This window comes from Lithobates pipiens, unplaced genomic scaffold (assembly GCF_037356315.1).
Source record: "Lithobates pipiens isolate NorthernLeopardFrog02 unplaced genomic scaffold, aLitPip1_a1.2 Scaffold_18, whole genome shotgun sequence".
Taxonomy (NCBI): domain Eukaryota; kingdom Metazoa; phylum Chordata; class Amphibia; order Anura; family Ranidae; genus Lithobates; species Lithobates pipiens.
The window spans coordinates 209,162,239-209,180,978 of NW_027507758.1; the positions used below are offsets into that span (position 1 = coordinate 209,162,239).

The 18,740-nt window shown below is 39.9% G+C and overlaps 1 pseudogene; it reads left to right on the forward strand.

Moving 5' to 3' along the window:
- The first annotated feature begins 182 nt into the window (after positions 1-182).
- Positions 183-301, forward strand: LOC143990750 (5S ribosomal RNA; annotated as a pseudogene).
- The last annotated feature ends 18,439 nt before the right edge of the window (positions 302-18,740 follow it).

Below are 18,740 nucleotides of genomic sequence, written 5' to 3' on the forward strand. Positions count from 1 at the left end.
CGGATGCTGCGCAGCGTCAGGCCTGGTTAGTACCTGGATAGGAATACACCTGGAAAAACCTGGTACCACAGGCTTTTTTTCAATATGTTGTTGGCGTCAAAGACCTGTTTTATTTTTCTGCTTGTTTGCCTAGGTGACCATTTTGGCATTTGTCAAGAGGGTTTAGAGTGGCCAGAAAGATTGCCTATGGCCACATCACCTTAAATGTGCCCGATCTCATCTGATCTTGAATGCTAAAAAGGGTCGGGCCTGGTTAGTACCTGGATGGGAGACCGTCTGAGAATATCAGGTGCCATAGGCTTTTCTTTAGTATGTTGTTGGCATCGATGACCTGTTTTATTTTTCTGCTTGTTTGCCGAGGTGTCCATCTTGGCGTTTGTCAAGAGGGTTGAGAGTGGATAGCAATATAGCCAACGGCCACATCACCCTGAAAGTGCCCGATATCATTCAGGCTGAGGCTAGAGTATACAGAGAGGCTAGGGGTTACAGGGAGGCTAGTGTATACAAAAGGCAAGCTTTGGTATACATAGAGGCAAGTGTATAAAGAAATGCTAGAGAATGGGGTATACAGAGAGGCTAGTGTATACAGAGAGGCTTGGTAAAACAGAGATGCTATTGTATAAAGAAAATGGCTGGGTTAAACAGAGAGCCTGGGGTATACCCAGAGACTAGTGTAAAAAAAAAGACAGGCTAGTGCATATTGATGACAGGCACATGTATACAGAAGACACACTGGGGCATACAGAGAGGCTGGAGTATATAGAGAATATAGAGTATACAGAAAACAGGCTTGGGTATAAAGAGAGGCTAGTGTATACAACAAGAGGCTAGAGTATATAGAAGACAGCCAAGAGTATAAAGAGAGGCTAGTATATCAAGAGAGGCTAGTGTATACAGATGACTGGCTAGTGTAAATAAATGACTGGCTAATGAATAGAGAAAGGCTAGTGTATACAGAAGACAGTCTCGGGTATACAGTGAGGCTGGAGTATACAGAGAAGCTAGGTTATACAGTAGTCAGGCTAGTGCATATAAAAGACAAGCTCTTGTGTATACAGAGAGGCTGGGGTATACAAAGAGCTACAGAGAGGCTAGATTTACAGAGAGGTTTGGGTAGGTTTAGGGTATACAGAAAGGCTAGTGTATACAGAATACAGCCAATGGTATACAGAGTGGTTGGGGTACACAGAGAGGCTAGTGTATGCAGACTTGTTAGTGTATACAGACAGACTAGTATATACAGAGAGGCTGATGTATACAGAGAGTCTATGGTCTACAATAAACAGGCTGGGGTATACAGAGAGGCTTGTATATAAACAGAGGCTAGGGTATAACGTTAGGCTAGTGTACAGAAAAGACAAACAAGGGAATTGAGATAGGCTATTGTGCATATGGAGAGGCTAGTGTATACAAAATTTTGGCTAGTGTATACAGATAGGCTATTGTATACAGAAGATAGACTGCGGTATAAAGTGAGACTGGAGTATACAGAGAAGCTAGTGTATACAGAAGGCAGGCTGGAGTATACAGAGAGGCTAGTGTATACACAGAAGCTGGGGTACACCGAGAGACTAGTGTATACAGAAATGCTGGGGTACACAGAGAGTACACAGAGAGGCTAGTGTGTACAGAAGACAAAACTTTATTGCTATTTTTAGATGTTAGATGTAAGATAGTTTTATTCTCTACATATAGTGGAATTTTAGACATCTTTTTTGGCTAAAACATTATTAAGATGCATTATTCACATTATTCTAAAAATGGCAGAGTGTACTCACATGACAGAGTTAAGTATTGCAGTAAGACGATATTGCTTTTGAGAAAGTTGTATTATTAGTTTAGTTTTTTTTTATTAGTATGAGTTATATTATTATACATAGCATTGTATTTTTATACATTATACATAGCAGACAAATAGGACAGTTTATATATCGCTTAATATTGCAGAGAGTACGTTTTGCAGTTGACAAGAGGTCGGCAGCGTTAGTTGCAGTAGCATCAAAATGACAGAGAAATCGATTCATTACTTTAAATGTATAAGTTATCCCGGTAGCACTGAGAAGACTGATATTAGATGAGTGATCTTTGTAGAACACTTTTCCTATTGCAGACAGATACCAGCTAAATGTGAGAATAGCACTAAAACTGTTCCCATCGGTAGCTAGAGATGATTGTATTACTCTTAATATGTGCAGCGTGTAAAGTAGCAATAAGATGGTTTTGTATTATCCTAAACTTAGCAGTAGATCATTGAGTAGGTTTACCATTGACATAGCAATCTCTATAATCTAATAATATATTTAGCAAAATTAGAAAAGATAATATTCAGACAGTATCTACAGGTTGAGCTTAAGTGGAAATGACAAAAAATATCTAGCTTACCTTTACATTGTTCAAGCGAGCGTTGCAAAATAATACCAAGGCAGAATGTCAGAATAGCAACTAAATTAGATGTATTGCTGTAACTCGAAATATCAGTATTGGCGTGACTAGGTTTCTATAATTTTTCAGGATCCTTACGTGTCATGTAGCGAGTATACTCGGCAAAGTATGACATGGCGAAAAGACAAATTGCATTAGAGATGTGAGATAGGTGAGACAGTTTACATTAGGATGTATGCTTGATGTGAATGTAAAATAGTTGAATTATGTTTTATCAATATAATCAGGACTTTTTTGCTTTCTTTTGCTGTTGCAACTTCAATTCAAGCACGTAAACAATCCCACGGCTTTTCTCACATTTTCTCACAGTTAAAAGAAATGTGTTGTGAGTCTGATAATCAGTGTGACACTAAAGGTGGAGAATAAAGCCGCGTACACACAGGTGGACTGTCTGTCCAACTTAGTCCGCTGAAACACATTTCAGCGGACAGTCCGCTCGTGTGTGGGCTTCAGCGGACTTTTTCAGCGTGCAGTCTGGCGTACTAAGTATTTCGGATTTTTCGAAATTCTGTCCGTCGTACTTTGGTTTCAGCGGACAATCCGCTCGTCAGTAGGCTAGTTCGACGGACTAAGAATGGCGCATGCTCAGAAAGGATTTACACCTCCTCGGAGTGGTCGCTTAGAGCCAGGATATTTGAATCTGGGGACAAGAATGGGAGACTTTTGGCCGGTCTGGTGGCTGACCCCAAATTTCAAACGGTTGTACCCATGATACATACTGCGACAGGGGGTGTGACTTCTAAACCAGCTGACATCCTTAATGAATTTCAAAAGTATTTTTCCTCATTGTATGGATCCACCACTGAGCAGTTGTCCCCTGAGCACCTCTCATTTCTTCAGGGTATCTCACTGACTGTTTGACGGGGGAAGACGTGGCCTTACTGGAAGCAGACATTTCCATCATTGAAATAGAGGCAGCAATCCGCTCCCTGCCTCCTAATAAGACGCCGGGCCCTGATGGACTTCCGGGTGACTGGTACAAAATGTACATGGCTGATTTAGTCCCACGGCTCCATAAATTGTATGCCCTTTGTTTGGATCTCTACCTGACTCGATGACACAGGCCCACATAGTTCTGGGGAAGGATGCCTCCTATTGTTCGGCATACCGTCCTATATCCCTTCTCAATTATGACTTGAAGATACTGACAAAAGTGTTAGCCACCAGGCTGATGGGAATCCTCCCGTTTTTAGTGAACATGGACCAGACCGGTTTCATGCCAGGGAAGTCAACGGATATCAATATCCGTAGAGTTTTCACTCATTTGCAAATCCCTTCTACGGACCAGGACACCAGGGTTCTCGTGGCCTTGGACCTTGAAAAGGCATTTGACTCAGTGTCCTGGGCCTACATGGAGGAGGTACTCAGATTATATGGCTTTGGCCCCGTCTATAGGAAGTGGATTCGAATGTTATACCGGAAACCAAATGCACAAATCAAACTGGGAGGTGTGCTGTCCTCTCTGTTTCCGGTGGAGAGGGGTACCCGGCAGGGGTGCCCTCTGTCCCCGGCCCTTTTTTCCTTGATGGTGGAGCCCTTAGCGGTTGCGCTGCGATCCTCGGACGACGTTCGGGGGGTGCGGGTGGAATCCTTGGAGGAAAAGATTGCACTGTACGCAGATGATATTATTCTCTTCCTCCGGCATCCCGGCCCGTCCCTCCGGGCGGCGTTGGAGCTTTTATCATGCTTTGCGGAGGTGTCGGGCCTGAGGGTTAACTGGGACAAGTCCCAGATCCTGCCAGTGGACCCAGATGCTGGGAGGCTGGCTGACCCCTCCCTTCCGCTACAGTGGGCGGGACAAATTAAGTATCTTGGTGTCATCATTTCTCCCAGGGTACAGGATTTTTGTAAACTTAATCTTCTTCCCATCCTACAAACCACACAGAATAGGCTCAAAGTGTGGGCCAACCTCCCCCTTACGTTAATAGGTCAAATTAATTTAATTAAAATGAAATTGCTTCCCCCTCTCCTATATGTAATGCGCCATTCTCCAATGTGGATACCCAAAATTCTTTTTCGGCGACTGGACTCACATATTTCCAGTTTCTTGTGGGGCGCCACGCCTCCCCGATTCCGCTTGTCCATACTACAGAGACCTTGGACGCAGGGGGGCCTGGCGTGCCCTAATTTTTTTCTCTACTTTATAGCAGCGATGCTCACGCATGTCCATGGCTGGCTTACCTCGGATGCCACCAACGCAGCTGTTGCCTTGGAGGCCTCCATTGTGGGCTCGTTCGAAGCACTGCGGAACGTTTTATTTAGGGGCCCCCGTGCTCCGCATCCTCTCACAATCTCGATGAGGACGGTGCTGAGGGCGTGGTCTGGGGTGTGTGGCCACCGGCTGACTGGGCCCCGAGTGCTCTCTCCTAATACTCCATTGTGGCTCAATCCCTCCCTACCTGAATTCTACTCTATTCCGGATCCGATTGTGTGGGCGTCGAGGGGCGTTCGGTGTCTACACCACATTTGTGAGAATGGTGCATTGCTGACATTTGACCAGCTTAAATCTAGGTTTAATTTGCCCAATGTGTACTTCTTCCGATTCCTGCAGCTTCGTCATGCGTTTGGGACTCAGTTTGGTGGTTCGCCCCTGACCTTATACCAGTCTAGTATGGAGACACTTCTACGTCAGGAGTCGCTGCTTAAACCATTATCCACGATATACAAGGCTTTGCAGCCCTCGGTTCATAGTGGATTGGAAAAACTTAGGGAATTCTGGGTGGAGGAGCTGCCGGGATTGGATGGGGAGGACTGGGAGGACATTTGGGACTCCCCCTTTAGACATTTGATTTCCTCAAGAGATCGGCTAATTCAATTTAAAATACTACATAAATTTTATTACACCCCATGTAGACTTCATAGGATTTACCCTGACTCTTCGTCACAGTGCTGGCGCTGTGGAGCGGATTTGGCGGGGTATATTCATATGATTTGGGCTTGCCCCGTGGTTCAACGTTATTGGTCAAGCATACTCTCTTTTATTACTGAGCTGACAACGATCCCTATACCTCAGACGGCGGAGATATGTCTGCTTGGGTTGGTGGATGCTTTGGTTCCCTCGCGGGCAGTCCGCACATTGCTGGGGCTGCTACTCTACTATGCGAGGAAACTTGTTGTGCTTCGGTGGAGGGCCCCTACAGCGACCCTCACCCTGAGTGCATGGAAATCATTAGTTAACCTTGCAATACCACTGTACAAAGAAGCATATTCCATCCGGGGTTGCCCTCAGAAGTTTCAGAAGGTTTGGAATATCTGGTTGGAGTCTGAGACAACGATTGGGGAACGGGACAGCCCTGTTGGGTTATCAACCTAATCTATCCAGTAGACAACTCCTCTGGTAAGCTCTCTCTGGGGTAGCGTTTGGGATGCCTAAGTATCCGATTGACGCCCACTTGTAGATCTCTGTTGGTAGACTGCCTATGGTACATCATTACGCTTAATGTTAATTACTGAGACTTACATTGCTCCTGTCAATTTTAGCAGCAAGCTAGGGGGTTTGGTTGTTGTATGTTCTTTGGGTTAGGCGGATAGTTTTTTTTTGGTGTTCTGCCTTACCTGTTGTGTTGTATTGTTTGAGCCGGGGAATGCCCCGAGGCTATGTTCTGTACTTTTTCTTTTAAAACGAATAAAAAGAATTTATAAAAAAAAAAAAGAAAGGATTTACACGGCGGAAGGGTGCTTTGCTGTGTATTGGACTTCCTATTTCTAGTCCCGTCATCGTGCAAGCTTTCGACGGACTGTTTGTGCATCCGTGTGTGGTCAAGTCCGTTCAGTCGAAAGTATGACGGACTGTCCGTCGGATTGTATGACTGACTAAGTACGCCATACAGTCCGCTCGTGTGTACGCGGCATTAGTTATCCCGGTAGCACTGAGAAGACTGATATTAGATGAGTGATCTTTGTAGAATACTTTTCCTATTGCAGACAGATACCAGCTAAATGTGAGAATAGCAATAAAACTGTTCCCATCGGTAGCTAGAGATGATTGTATTACTCTTAATATGTGCAGCGTGTAGCAATAAGATGGTTTTGTAGTATTCTAAACTTAGCATTACACCTTATAAAGGTGAGTAGGTTCACCAGGATTTAGATATAGCAATCTCTATAATCTAATAATATATTTAGCAAAATTAGAAAAGATAATATTGAGACAGTATTTACAGGTCGAGCTTAAATGGACATTACATAAAAATATCTAGCTTACCTTTACATTGTTCAAGCGAGCGTTGCAAAATAATACCAAGGCAGAATGTCGGAATAGCAATTAAATTAGATGTATTGCTGTAACTCGAAATATCAGTATCTAGATTTCTATCATTTTTCAGGATCCTTACGTGTCATGTAGCGAGAATACTCGCAAAGTATGACATGGCGAAAAGACAAATTGCATTAGGATGTTTGCTTGATGTGAATGTAAAATGGTTGCATTATGTTTTTTCAATCTAATCAGGACTTTTTAGAATTTCTTTTGCTGTTGCATCTACAATTCAATCACGTAAACAATCCCACGGCTTTTCTCACTTTTTGATGCGGTTAAAAGAAATGTGTTGTGAGTCTGATAATCAGTGTGACACTTAAGGTGGAGAAAAAGAAGTAATACACAAAATAGAGTCAAACAGTGGAAGAGTTTATTTTCTTATGTCATGATGGTCGATACTGATTGAGCAGTAAAACTGTCTGCTAAAGATTTAAGATAGTTTGATCTCTACATATAGCAGAGTTTTATTGTTAGCATACTTTCTATAAATGGCAGAGTGTAAGTTTAGCAGTTAGACGATATGCCTTCGTTTTGAGTTCTGTATAATATAGGAGACAACATAACATTTAAATGGCTGAATAGGAGGAAATATTGCAGTTCAACGGAGAAAGAGTTGCATTCGTCTAAATTGAAAGGATATACCGGTACCACAGAGAAAGCTGATTTTACACGGGTTGATCTTTGCATTACACAGTCCCTTTCCTATTGAAGAGAGATAGAAGCTTAATGTCAAGAAAAGCAATGAAACTGTTTAAATCGGTAGCAAGAGATAGTTGCATTACTCTTAAATGTGCAGCTTGTCACGTAGCACAAAAGATGGTTTTGTGCGAATATTGCATACCGTAAAATTGATATGGATTTAAAATAGTTCCATTACTTTTCAGAAACAAATGGCAGGAATAGGGCTTACAATGACTGTTGCCCTTTTCAATTTTAAATTTTTTCATGTTTTATTAATGTAATCAAACTGTATTGCTTTCTTTTGCTAGTGCAACTACTTCTCAATCAAGAAAACTGTGACAGTTAAGGCGGAGAAGAAGTAATACACAAAATAGAGTCAGAAGCAGAATCCTATTGCAAAGAGATATTAGCTTAATGTCAGAATAGCAATAAAACTGTTTACTTCGGTAGGGACAGATGTTGCATTACTCTTTTTTTTGTTTACAAACGATTTTTATTTGGTACATAGAGAAAGTACAGGGAGTAAGCATAGATATAATATAATCAATACAATGTATATCAAAACAAACATAGAAAATCACCATAGATACAAAAAATTTTTACAAGATACAGTGCATATATATTGCAATAGTTTGTGTTTTCATTTGGTAAGGTGATGGGCTAGAGCCATAATAGTGCAGTAAACCGTAGACAATCATGTATAAGAGACCCAATTTCAGGGAGTATTAAAAAAGGAGGTAGAGTGGTTAAACCAGGGATCCCATTTCTTCCTATATAAATGTGTGGAATTGTGTGTGGTATGGAATATCTTTTCCATCAGATTAATGTTATTAATTCTGATTTTGAGGTGATCCAAGGGGACGGAATGCGATTTCCAATGAAAAGCAATTAGCCAATGAATTGCGACACAGATTGTATGAATCAATCTCATATTGTAAGTGGAAAGAGAGGGGATAGGGGCATATAGGAGGCAATTCTGTAGGGTTAGTTTTATGTTTTTATTTGAGATCACTGAGGCAAAATTTTCTAACTGTTTCCATATGTATGTAATTTTGGAACAATCCCAGAAGATATGTGAGAATGAGCCCAGGGAATTACAGCCTCTGAAGCATGTATTAGGTGTTATGGGATATATTGAATGTAATTTTACTGGGGTATAGTACCATCTGGTAAATAATTTTAGTGCTGTCTCTTTGACTGTGATTGATCTCGTGCATTTGTGTAGATTGCTAATACAAATGTCCCAGTCGTGAGAAGAAAGCAAGAGATTTGTTTCCTGTTCCCATTTGGTCATGTATGGGAGTTTGGTCATTTCAGTGTGATTGAGAAGGTTATGATATATCTCTGATATGAGTCCGGGATTCCTTGGTGTTTTAAGGCAGATATTTTCAAAAAACGAGGGGGGAGGGGGATTTGTTGTTTGGAAATATGTGTTGAAGAAATGTCTAATCTGCAGATATCCACAGAATTCTGTATTTGGGATCTGATGTTTTGATTTAAGAGATGCAAATGAGGAGAAATTGTTATTTTCTAAAAAGTTCTTAAGGGAGGTCAAATTATGATTGATCCACCATGACAAGTCCACCATATCATTGTCGTTCTGTGGGGATCTTGGGTCTCCTACAAAGGAAGCGTGGGGTGGGGATCTAGAAATAAGATTGAATTTTTTATTGTGTAAAGTCCATAATCGATAAGAGTGTGCGACTATTTGGTTAAGAGCTTCGATAGTGTTTATTGGGATTTTGTTGCCCCAGAGAATACCAGAGATAGATAGTGGTTTGATAGACTCTTGTTCAAATCTGACCCATGGTATCTTAGAGTTGTGAATATGCCATTGGGCCATTTGCGCCCATCTTGCAGACAGATAATATAACCAAAAGTCCGGAAGGCCTAATCCTCCGTTTCTCTGTGGTTTATATAACACCAGTCTGGGTAGGCGTGGGTGGGAGTCCAGCCATACATATTTATTAATAATTGTCTGGAATCTTGAAATCATTATTTTATTTAGTCTGATTGGTATTGCTCTAAATAAATTTTTGGTAGAATGGTCATTTTAACTGCTGTGATTCTGCCTAAGAATGAAATTTTAAACGATTTCCACATTTTGAGGGTAGATCTTATTTTATTAATTAAAGGTATATAATTTTTGGAATATAAATCATTAATATTGGGGGTAAGGAAAATGCCCAAGTAGGGGAGTGATTCTAGCGACCAGGAAAAATTGAATGTAGCGCGTAGGGTATCTAATTGAGATGGCGGGATATTAATCGGCATACCTACAGACTTGGAAACGTTTACTGTTAGCCCTGATAGAGACGCAAAGGTGTTAAGTGTTTGAAGCAGGTTCGGTAGAGAAATATTTGGTTGTGTAAGAAAAAGGATCATGTCATCTGCATACATACTTAATTTATATGTGTTGTTATTTGTAGTATAGCCTTTGATGTCAGGGTTTAGTAGAATAGCTGTTGCTAAAGGTTCTATCGCTAAAGCGAAAAGTAATGGGGAAAGGGGACAGCCTTGCCGAGTGCCTCTCCCTACATTAAAAAAATCTGAATTACAACCTGGTAGTCTAATTCTGGTGGATGGGTTATGGTATAGTGCATGGAATGCATGTGTAAATTCCCCTTTAAAACCGTATTTATCTAAAATTATATCTAGAAAGTTCCATGATACACTGTCAAAAGCTTTGTTAATGTCCAGACTAAGCAGGAGAACTGATTTGGAGTTAATATTGGCATCTTGAACAACATTTGTAACCAATCTTATATTGTCCGTGATTTGTCTGCCTGGGATGAAGCCTGATTGAAAGGGAGAAATTAAGGAGGGGATTATTAAAGCCAATCTATTTGACATGATTCGACTGAATATTTTAAGATCATTGTTTATTACTGAGATTGGTCTGTAGTTCTGTGGTAATGTATGGTCTTTATTTGGTTTCGGAATGAGTGACATATTTGCATGTAACATCTCTTCTGGGAAGTGGTTCCCTTTTAGAACATTATTATATAACTTTATCAAATATGGCATTAAAACTTGGTGGAATTGTTTGTAATAGAAGGAGGAGAATCCGTCCGGGCCTGGGGCGGAATTTTTTTTGAGGGATTTAATTGTTGTAAGTAATTCCTCTTCTGTGCATGGCGCATTTAAAGTATCTAATTGTGTTTGTGTAAGTTTGGGAAAGGGAAGGTTGTCTAACCAAGAGAGTGATGTGGGAGGGATAGGTGAGGATGGGGTTGACAGCAAATTAGAGTAAAAATTCCTGAAAATGGAGAGTACTTCTTGTGGATGAGTGATTATTTGATTGGAATCATTTTTGAGTTTATAAACATGTGTAGGCTTGATGGATTGGTTAAGCTTACGTGCGAACATTGTGGAGTAATTGTTGCTAGATAAGAAAAATTTAGCCTTCGACCATCTAAGTGCCTTCTCGGCTTTAAACGTTAATAAGGAATCCAGTTCGTTACGTTTTTGGGATATCATATTAAAGATGTCAGGGTCATGAGTGTTTGTATGGACTTTGTATAATTTGTTAAGGTCTTTAGTGATAGCATGGATTTTTTCCCATTTCAGTCTGTTACTTTGAGCTGCACGTTTGATAAGGTGACCTCTTAGAACTGCTTTGTGTGCCATCCAAAGCGTAGATGGGGAAATATCTGGTGTTGAGTTTAATGAAAAATATTCTTTTATTTCCGTTTCAATTTCATGTTGGTGGGTGGGATCTGTTAGTAGAGATTCGTTGAGTCTCCATGAGTAGGGGGTGGGGGTTAAGCCAATAAATTGGGTACTAAATGTGACAATATGGTGATCTGACCAAGAGCAGGGAAGTATAGTGGCGTCTTTCGCATTAGCTAGAATTATTGGGGTACATAGTATGTGGTCAATCCGGGAATAAGAGTCATGTGGGTGAGAGTAAAAAGTGTACTCTTGTGCACCTATATTCAGTGCTCTCCAGGAATCAATCAGTTGTAAGTCATTAATGTGTGAGGTGGTTGTTTTGGAGAAAGATTTAGAATTTGGGTTTTGTCTGCTGCGGTCGAGATTGGGTTGGGGGACTGAGTTAAAGTCTCCTCCTAAAATAATATGTGGTGAGTGAAATTGTTGAAGTGTATTGAAAAATTGTAGGAAAAAAGAGGATTGGGCATCGCTAGGGGTGTATATATTAGCAATTGTGATATCTCTACCTGAGAGGGAGCCTTTGATGATTATAAACCTACTGTCTGGATCCTTGTAAACCTGTTGAACTTCTAGTGGGAAGGAATGGTGTAAAAAAATAGCGACTCCTTTGGTCTTGGAGGAGGAGGTTGTGTAAAAAGATTGATTGAATGTTTTATGGAAAAAGGTAGGGTGATTGTCCTTCATGAAATGAGTTTCTTGTAACATTACTATTTTTGCATTGAGTTTTTTATATTGAACGAAAGCTTTTTTCCTTTTGTTCGGGGAGTTGAAGCCCTGAACATTATGTGATACTATTGTAATAGTCATTGTAATTTTTTATGGGTCTTGGGATCAGCTGTAAGTAAGGGTAATGCAAAGTATTCGGTGAACTCATACCACCAATAATGAAGCGTGATTGGGTGTATTAATGTGTATGATGAATTAGTCAATATTTTTCTTCTTAAACTATGCATATCTAGGCTTAATAGAAAAATTGTACCATATCTATAATTAAACAAAAACATTAGAAATGATTCAGTAGATTTTCGGTTTTGCCAAATGTGAACCTGTAATAATAACCAGAGTAATAACAATAGACTTAATGATAATAATAATAAAAAAAAAAGTTGTAAGGGGTTGAGAAAAAAAAGGTTCCTCAACCGACAGAGAAATTTGTTTAGACCAACTAGTCTAAAACTCAGTGTAAGAAAATTACAAAAAAGAACCAAAAACAGTATAATATATCTGAATGTATAAACTTTGAAATCAAAATAGGGTAATAATTGAGAAGTCCCTATGTGTAGGGAGAACATAGTAACTGAGTGGGGGTAAATCATGACGGCATAGAGCGGGGCAGCCACTTTGGTTAAAAGTGATATATAATTTTGTGCTGCCTGTAAGAAACGGGTGTAAGTAGTGAAAATGAGAAAGAGAGAAAAAAGAAAAATAAATAAATAAAAAATTGTATGTAAAAGTAAAGAGTAAGCCAAAATACAAAAAAGCTTAAATAAAAATTAAATGAAGGACAGGGTGGAGAAGAGATGAGAGAAAAAAAAAAAAAAAAAGGGAGGGGGGGGTCGGTAAGTGGAGAGGTATTCTTGATAATTTAAATAGAACAAACAGTATATTCAACAAAAATCTATTAAAGGCTCCGCAGCACCTCTAAATAACCACAGGATGGCAGCAATAGGTAAAGCAGGGCTCTGGTAGAAAAGAACCTGTATAAATAAGTGGTATTTGTGAAATCAGGTATAGCTAATACATGTAGTATTGAGAGTAACTTTGCACATTATAAAATCTAGGATATCAACCTTTATGTTGCTAGGCTGCATATATATAGGGAAAAAACAATAAGGAGGAGGAGAAAAAGGGGAACATATATGATAAAAAAAAAAAAAAACGAAAAACAAACATTAGATGGAGAAAGGGAAAAATTATTAAAGTTAATAAAGTTTGAAAATACAAATAAGAAGAGGGAAAAAAAAAAAAAAAAGGAAAAATTTCTGCTTGTTGGAGGTAGAATGGTATACCCGTAAAAAATGTTTAGTCAATCTTCACGTAAGAGAGGGGAGACCATTAGTCCCGTTGTGCGCTTTCATGTCTCGCTCTGCGACCCTCTCTCCTTGATGCTGGAGTGTTCCATATTGGAGCAGGACGTGGAGTAGCTGGGGTGCAAGGAATGTTGCTGGGATCCAGGAGGCCTAGTTTGGTTAGGATGTCTCTTCCTTCTGATATGTTGGTAGCTATATATGTGGTGCCATTATGAGGGATTATCAGCTTAAAGGGAAAGCCCCATCTATATCTGATTCTGGCTGAGAAGAGAGCCGATGTAATCTCCTTCATATTTCTGCGTCTGTCCAGCGTTGCTTGGGAGATGTCTGGAAAGAGTTGCAGTTGTATCCCATCCAAAGTGATGTTCCTGATCCCACGTGCTGCCCGCATTATTTCTTCTTTAATAAGAAAATCTTTGAGACATAAGACAATGTCTCTGGGGGGTTTGTCCGGTGGAGGTTTAGCCCTCAGAGCGCGGTGAATTCGGTCACATTTAAAGGAGATAGGGTCCTGGTCAGGAAGCAGGGATTGGAATAGTTTAGTGGAATAGGCGATTAAATCTGTGATCGATTCTGGAGCGCCTCTGATTCTAAGATTGTTTCTTCTGTTACGATTGTCCAAATCTTCTACTTGCGCCTGTAACTGTGAGAATGCAGAAGAAAGTGTTTCATGTTCTCTTGAGAGATCATTAAAAGCGATTGCCAGCTCATCATGTTTGTTTTCTAACAGGTCTGAATGCGTTCCTATGGCTGCTATCTCTTGGGACAGTGTGTTTGTAGATTTTTGTATCTCAGTTTGAAAGTTGGAGTGTAGTTTAGTATATAATGCTTCTAAGCTAGCATCCAGTTCTGCTTTTGAAAGTGGATTGTACTCACTGTTTGCAGGAGCTGAGTCTAGTTGCAGAGGCTCTGTAGTATGAGGGAAGGTAGCAGATGAAGGAAGACCGCGGTCGGCGCCATTTATTGCCATGTTTCCTGGAGTTTGTGATCTGAGAGGGTATAGAGAACGGGACTTCTGGTGGCTCCCACGTCTCCCTTTCTGCAAATTAGGCATGCACAAAGACTTATCGTAGGGGGTGTGTAAAAAATGAGCGTTTTCTGGTGTTTATAGCCCCAGGATTGTGGCTGAAAGCCCCGTGGATGCCGGAGTTCTCTTTAGGTGCGGCCGCCCCCCTCCATGCCGCGCATGCTCCCCATCAAAAAAAGAGAAAAAAAGAAAAAAAAAAAAAAAAAAAAGTGGTTTTAAAAATAGAGAAAGGATCTGTTGTTGAGATGGAGGCAGGTCAATCTGATGGAATTGTGGCGCTCTCCGTGGAATAGTCAGGGCTGATTCATAAAGACAATTTATTTTCACTTGAGTCTGGGGGTCCCTGAGATGGAGAGGGTACCTCAATAAACCAAGCCTGGGGTGCCTGTTGACTCAGGGGCGCTCTGGCTGTAGGGGCAGCAAGCCCTGTTCTGAGCTTCTGTTTGTGGACCATATAATAGATGTCTGGGCAGTTATGGTTAAAGACTATGGCCACAAGAAAGGGCTAGGCTGGCTGTGGAGCACTTCCCTGGGAGGCCACTTCAGGAAAGGCCGGGGATCTTCAGGCCTGATTAGGCCTCTTCAGGCCAGGGCTGGCAGTGGAGCTCCCGGGGTTGTGGAGGACTAGGGTGGCCACAGAGCTATGTATATAGACAGGCTGGAGTGTTGGGGAGGACCGATGAACGTCCAAATAGGGCTGGGCTTGCCGCCGATCGCTCCCCCGGGCCGCCGCCTCAGGAAAGGCCGGGGATCCTCAGGCCCGACTAGGCCGCGGCAGTCCGGGACCTGCCACGGCACCCCTGAGGATCAGAAAAACGCTGGGCGGCCACCGAATCCCCCGCGGGGCGCGTAGAAGCCAGCAAAGGGGGACAGATGGTCGTCCCTTACCTGTAGGAGGATGTAGTGTGCGAACCCCGCGGGAGGCCCCGCGAGAGCAAGATGGCGGCGGCTATGAGGAATCCCCAGCAAAGGATAACAGGCGTCTGTGGAGCGATAGCGCTCGAAATTGTTGCCCAGGAAGGAGCGGCTTGTTGTTCTACATCCAATGGTGGTCAAATGATGTCCAGTCGTGATTGATTTAATGCGGATGGCGGTGGATTTTTCGGTGGGTGCAGTGAGCTATAGAGATACACGTCCACCGCCATCAACGTCAGGACACGCCCCCATGTTGCATTACTCTTAACATGTGTAGTGTGTAATTAGCAAAAAGATGGTTTTGTGTGAAATTTTCATTAGCGTAAAATTAGCTGTAGACATTATAACTGTGGCTAGATTTACCAGGATTTAGAGATAGTAATCTCTAAAATATAACAATAAATAGAGCAAAAGTAATATCCAAATTAAGGCAGAAGGTCGGAATAGCAATGAGATTAGATGGTTGCAGCAGAACACGAAATATGAGCACGGCTAAATACAGCAAAACAGTACATAATTTAAGAATGCAGTGGAATACATTATACATTATTTAAGAATAAATTGACTTAGCTTCAACAATTCAAAATGTAAATCGTTGAGTAAATTGTAAATTTATAAGATACATTAACTCTGAGATTATGATTATGTCACAGTTCAATTTAACAGTTCCTTTTCCACTAGTTATCATCATAATGTAATATCAGTAATTGCTATCAGTAAATGTTAAGATTGTAAGACAGTTTACATTAGGATGTGGAATTTATATGGATGTAAAAGTGTTACATTAATTTTATGGCAGAACGACGGCTTGCACTGCCTTTCTCACATTTATCTGCCGTTAAAAGAAATGTTTTGTCACTGTGTTTTAACAGTGGAAAAGTTTATTTTTTTATGTCATGACGGCCGATACTGGTTGAGCAATAAAACTGTTTGATTAAGATAGTTTTATTCTCTACATATATGCTTTTGAGAGAGTTGTATATTATAGGCGACCAATAGGACGTTTAAATGGCTTAATATTGCAGGGAGGAAGTATCGCTGTTCAACGGTAAGAGAGTGAAAGCTTAGTTGCATTAGCTTCAAAATGGCTGAGAAATAGTTGCATTAGTCTAAATTTACAGGATATGCCGGTACCACTGAGAAAGCGGATATTAGATGAGTTGAACTTTGCAGTGAACAATATTATTATTATTATTACAACCCTAGTGCATTAACGGTTAATGTCCGAAAAGCAATAAAACTGTTTACATTGTTAGCGAGCGATAGTTAAATATATATAAATAAATAAATATATAATAAATAAATAATAAATATAATAAATAATATATAATATAATATATAATAATATATAATAAATATATAATAATAAATAAATAAATATAGCAAGATAAGTCAGTAAAATATTTACACAGTATATATAGGTCGACATAAAGTAAAAATACACAAAAGGGATCAATGGATAGTTGCAAACTAATACCCTAATTAAGGCATAATGTCGGAATTACAATGACAGTGATACTCACTGCATTTACTGCATGGTTGCTGTACAACACGAAATATGAGCATTGTCGTAACTATATTTCTATAATTTTAGAGGATTAAAATTATGATTAATATCGTGTAGTTGGTATAATCTAAATATAGAATAAGGATGTTTCTCATCTTATCTCATCATCTCATCGCATAATGACATGGCTATGAGACAAACTCCATTAGAAATGGGAACAAACATTGGTTGCTTACAGGTAACCATTAATACAGTCACCGGGCTAAACACAGCAATGTGTAAACTAAGCAGTTAAAGGCACACATTATAAAAATGAAAATTGAATTAAATGAATAAGATAAGTTAAGCCTGAGATTTCTTTTCAAATGTTTTTATTGAGATTTTTAGCAGAGTTAGTTACAACAAGGGTTACAAAACAAAAAAAAATAATATATAGTAATAAAAGTAACATAACACAGTATAATGTAGTGACAGGGTTTTCTCAGCACAATATAGCATATAAACAAATAATCCACAATAAAGAATAAAGTAGTATTCCCAAGTATCTAATATTCATAGTCATAAAGGGACTCGAACAAGAGTAAGTCTCTTAGAATTTGTATAATAAAGTCCGTAATATAATTATTGTAAGATTTATAAATAGCGATATGGATAATGGCCACTTCTGGACCCCAAGACACCCCTCACAGTGATCTATCTGTGTCTTGGAGTACCTAGTCCAACATCCTAAAGGAAATTCAAACACAGTAGTTATCTTTTATGAAGGAAAATAAAGATCTATTCTTACTCCGCAGCTCAATTCAGATAAACAAACATGTGATATATTTTTTCACTTTGTTATGAAATTATTTTTAAAGCCATCCAAAAAGAAATATTAAAATGCACAGGAGTTCTTTCTTCTATATGATTAAAGAATCAGCATTATCTAAATTGTGGAAGTATAATTTTTGTACCATGTACTCCAAGGTTCCCATAGTTGTTGTTCCTTAATATATAGGGATTTGTCATTAGGAAATAACAATTCGTAGGAGTGGTGGAGTTGGGTTAATTCTATAACTTCTGTCATAGTAGGAAGAGAGTCAGTTTTCCATTTTCTAGTTATGGATAGTCTCGCAGCTAAAAGTATATGTGTTACTACTTTACGATATTGTTTGGGAATCGTATGTAAATTCATATTCAGAATGGCTAGTTCTGGTGAAAGTTGAAGGACAATACCTGTTACGGAAGTGAGTAAATGGGAGATTGCCTGCCAGTAGTTATGTAAGCTTGGGCAGTCCCACATAATATGAAATAGGGTCCCCAATTGGGTACAATTTCTCCAGCAATTAGGTGACGAGTTCCCCTTGAATTTTGCTAGGATATATGGAGTCAGGTATTGTCTTTGAACAATTTTTTGTGCCAGTTCCCATAGTGTAACACATGCAGTGGCCCTATATATGCTTCGTAGGGAAGCCATCCATTGTTTAATTGAAAAGTCTTGCCCCAAATCTTGTTCCCATTTAAGGAAGGAAGGTAGTTTGCTGGGTATGTTTTTTCCCCTAGAATTGGGTATATTGTAGCTACTCCTTTCTGTGATGTGGCATGGTTATTGAGGAAAGACCATATTTTAACCGGGATTGAAGCTCTGAGTTGTGGATTGTGTAGCAGACACTTTTCTATTTGAATATATGTAGATCGCTCAGAATTCGGAAGCTGTAATTCATTACTTAACTGAGAAAAAGACTTTAATGAGCCCTGTTGGAAGAAGGAACCAAGTTTGATATCCCGACCCAAATTCCAGTCGTGTATTTCTACGCCAGGAATTAATGTTGGTATAATTGTTAGAGGAGGGTTTAACACCGTGATTGGAGTTTTATCCCATTTGTATGTGATGATTGTCTGCCAAGAGTGTAGCGTCGCTTTCACCGTTGGTGGGTATTGAGCTGTAATTGTGGACTTAATTTTCCTACTAAGTAACCAGAATTGCATATTAGGCTGTTGTGTGATGTCTTTCTCAATTTGTCCCCATAAAGTTTTAGGAGTAGGCAAGAACCATTCTTGCAATTGGGTCAAAAGAGTTGCGTCATAATAATCCTGTAGATCAGGTACGGTCGCACCACCTATATTTCTATGTTTAATTAGTATATGGTATGCGCAACGGGATTTTTTGCCATTCCATAGATATTTTCCCAAACTGCTTTGTAAGGATTTAAAGTAGTATTTAGG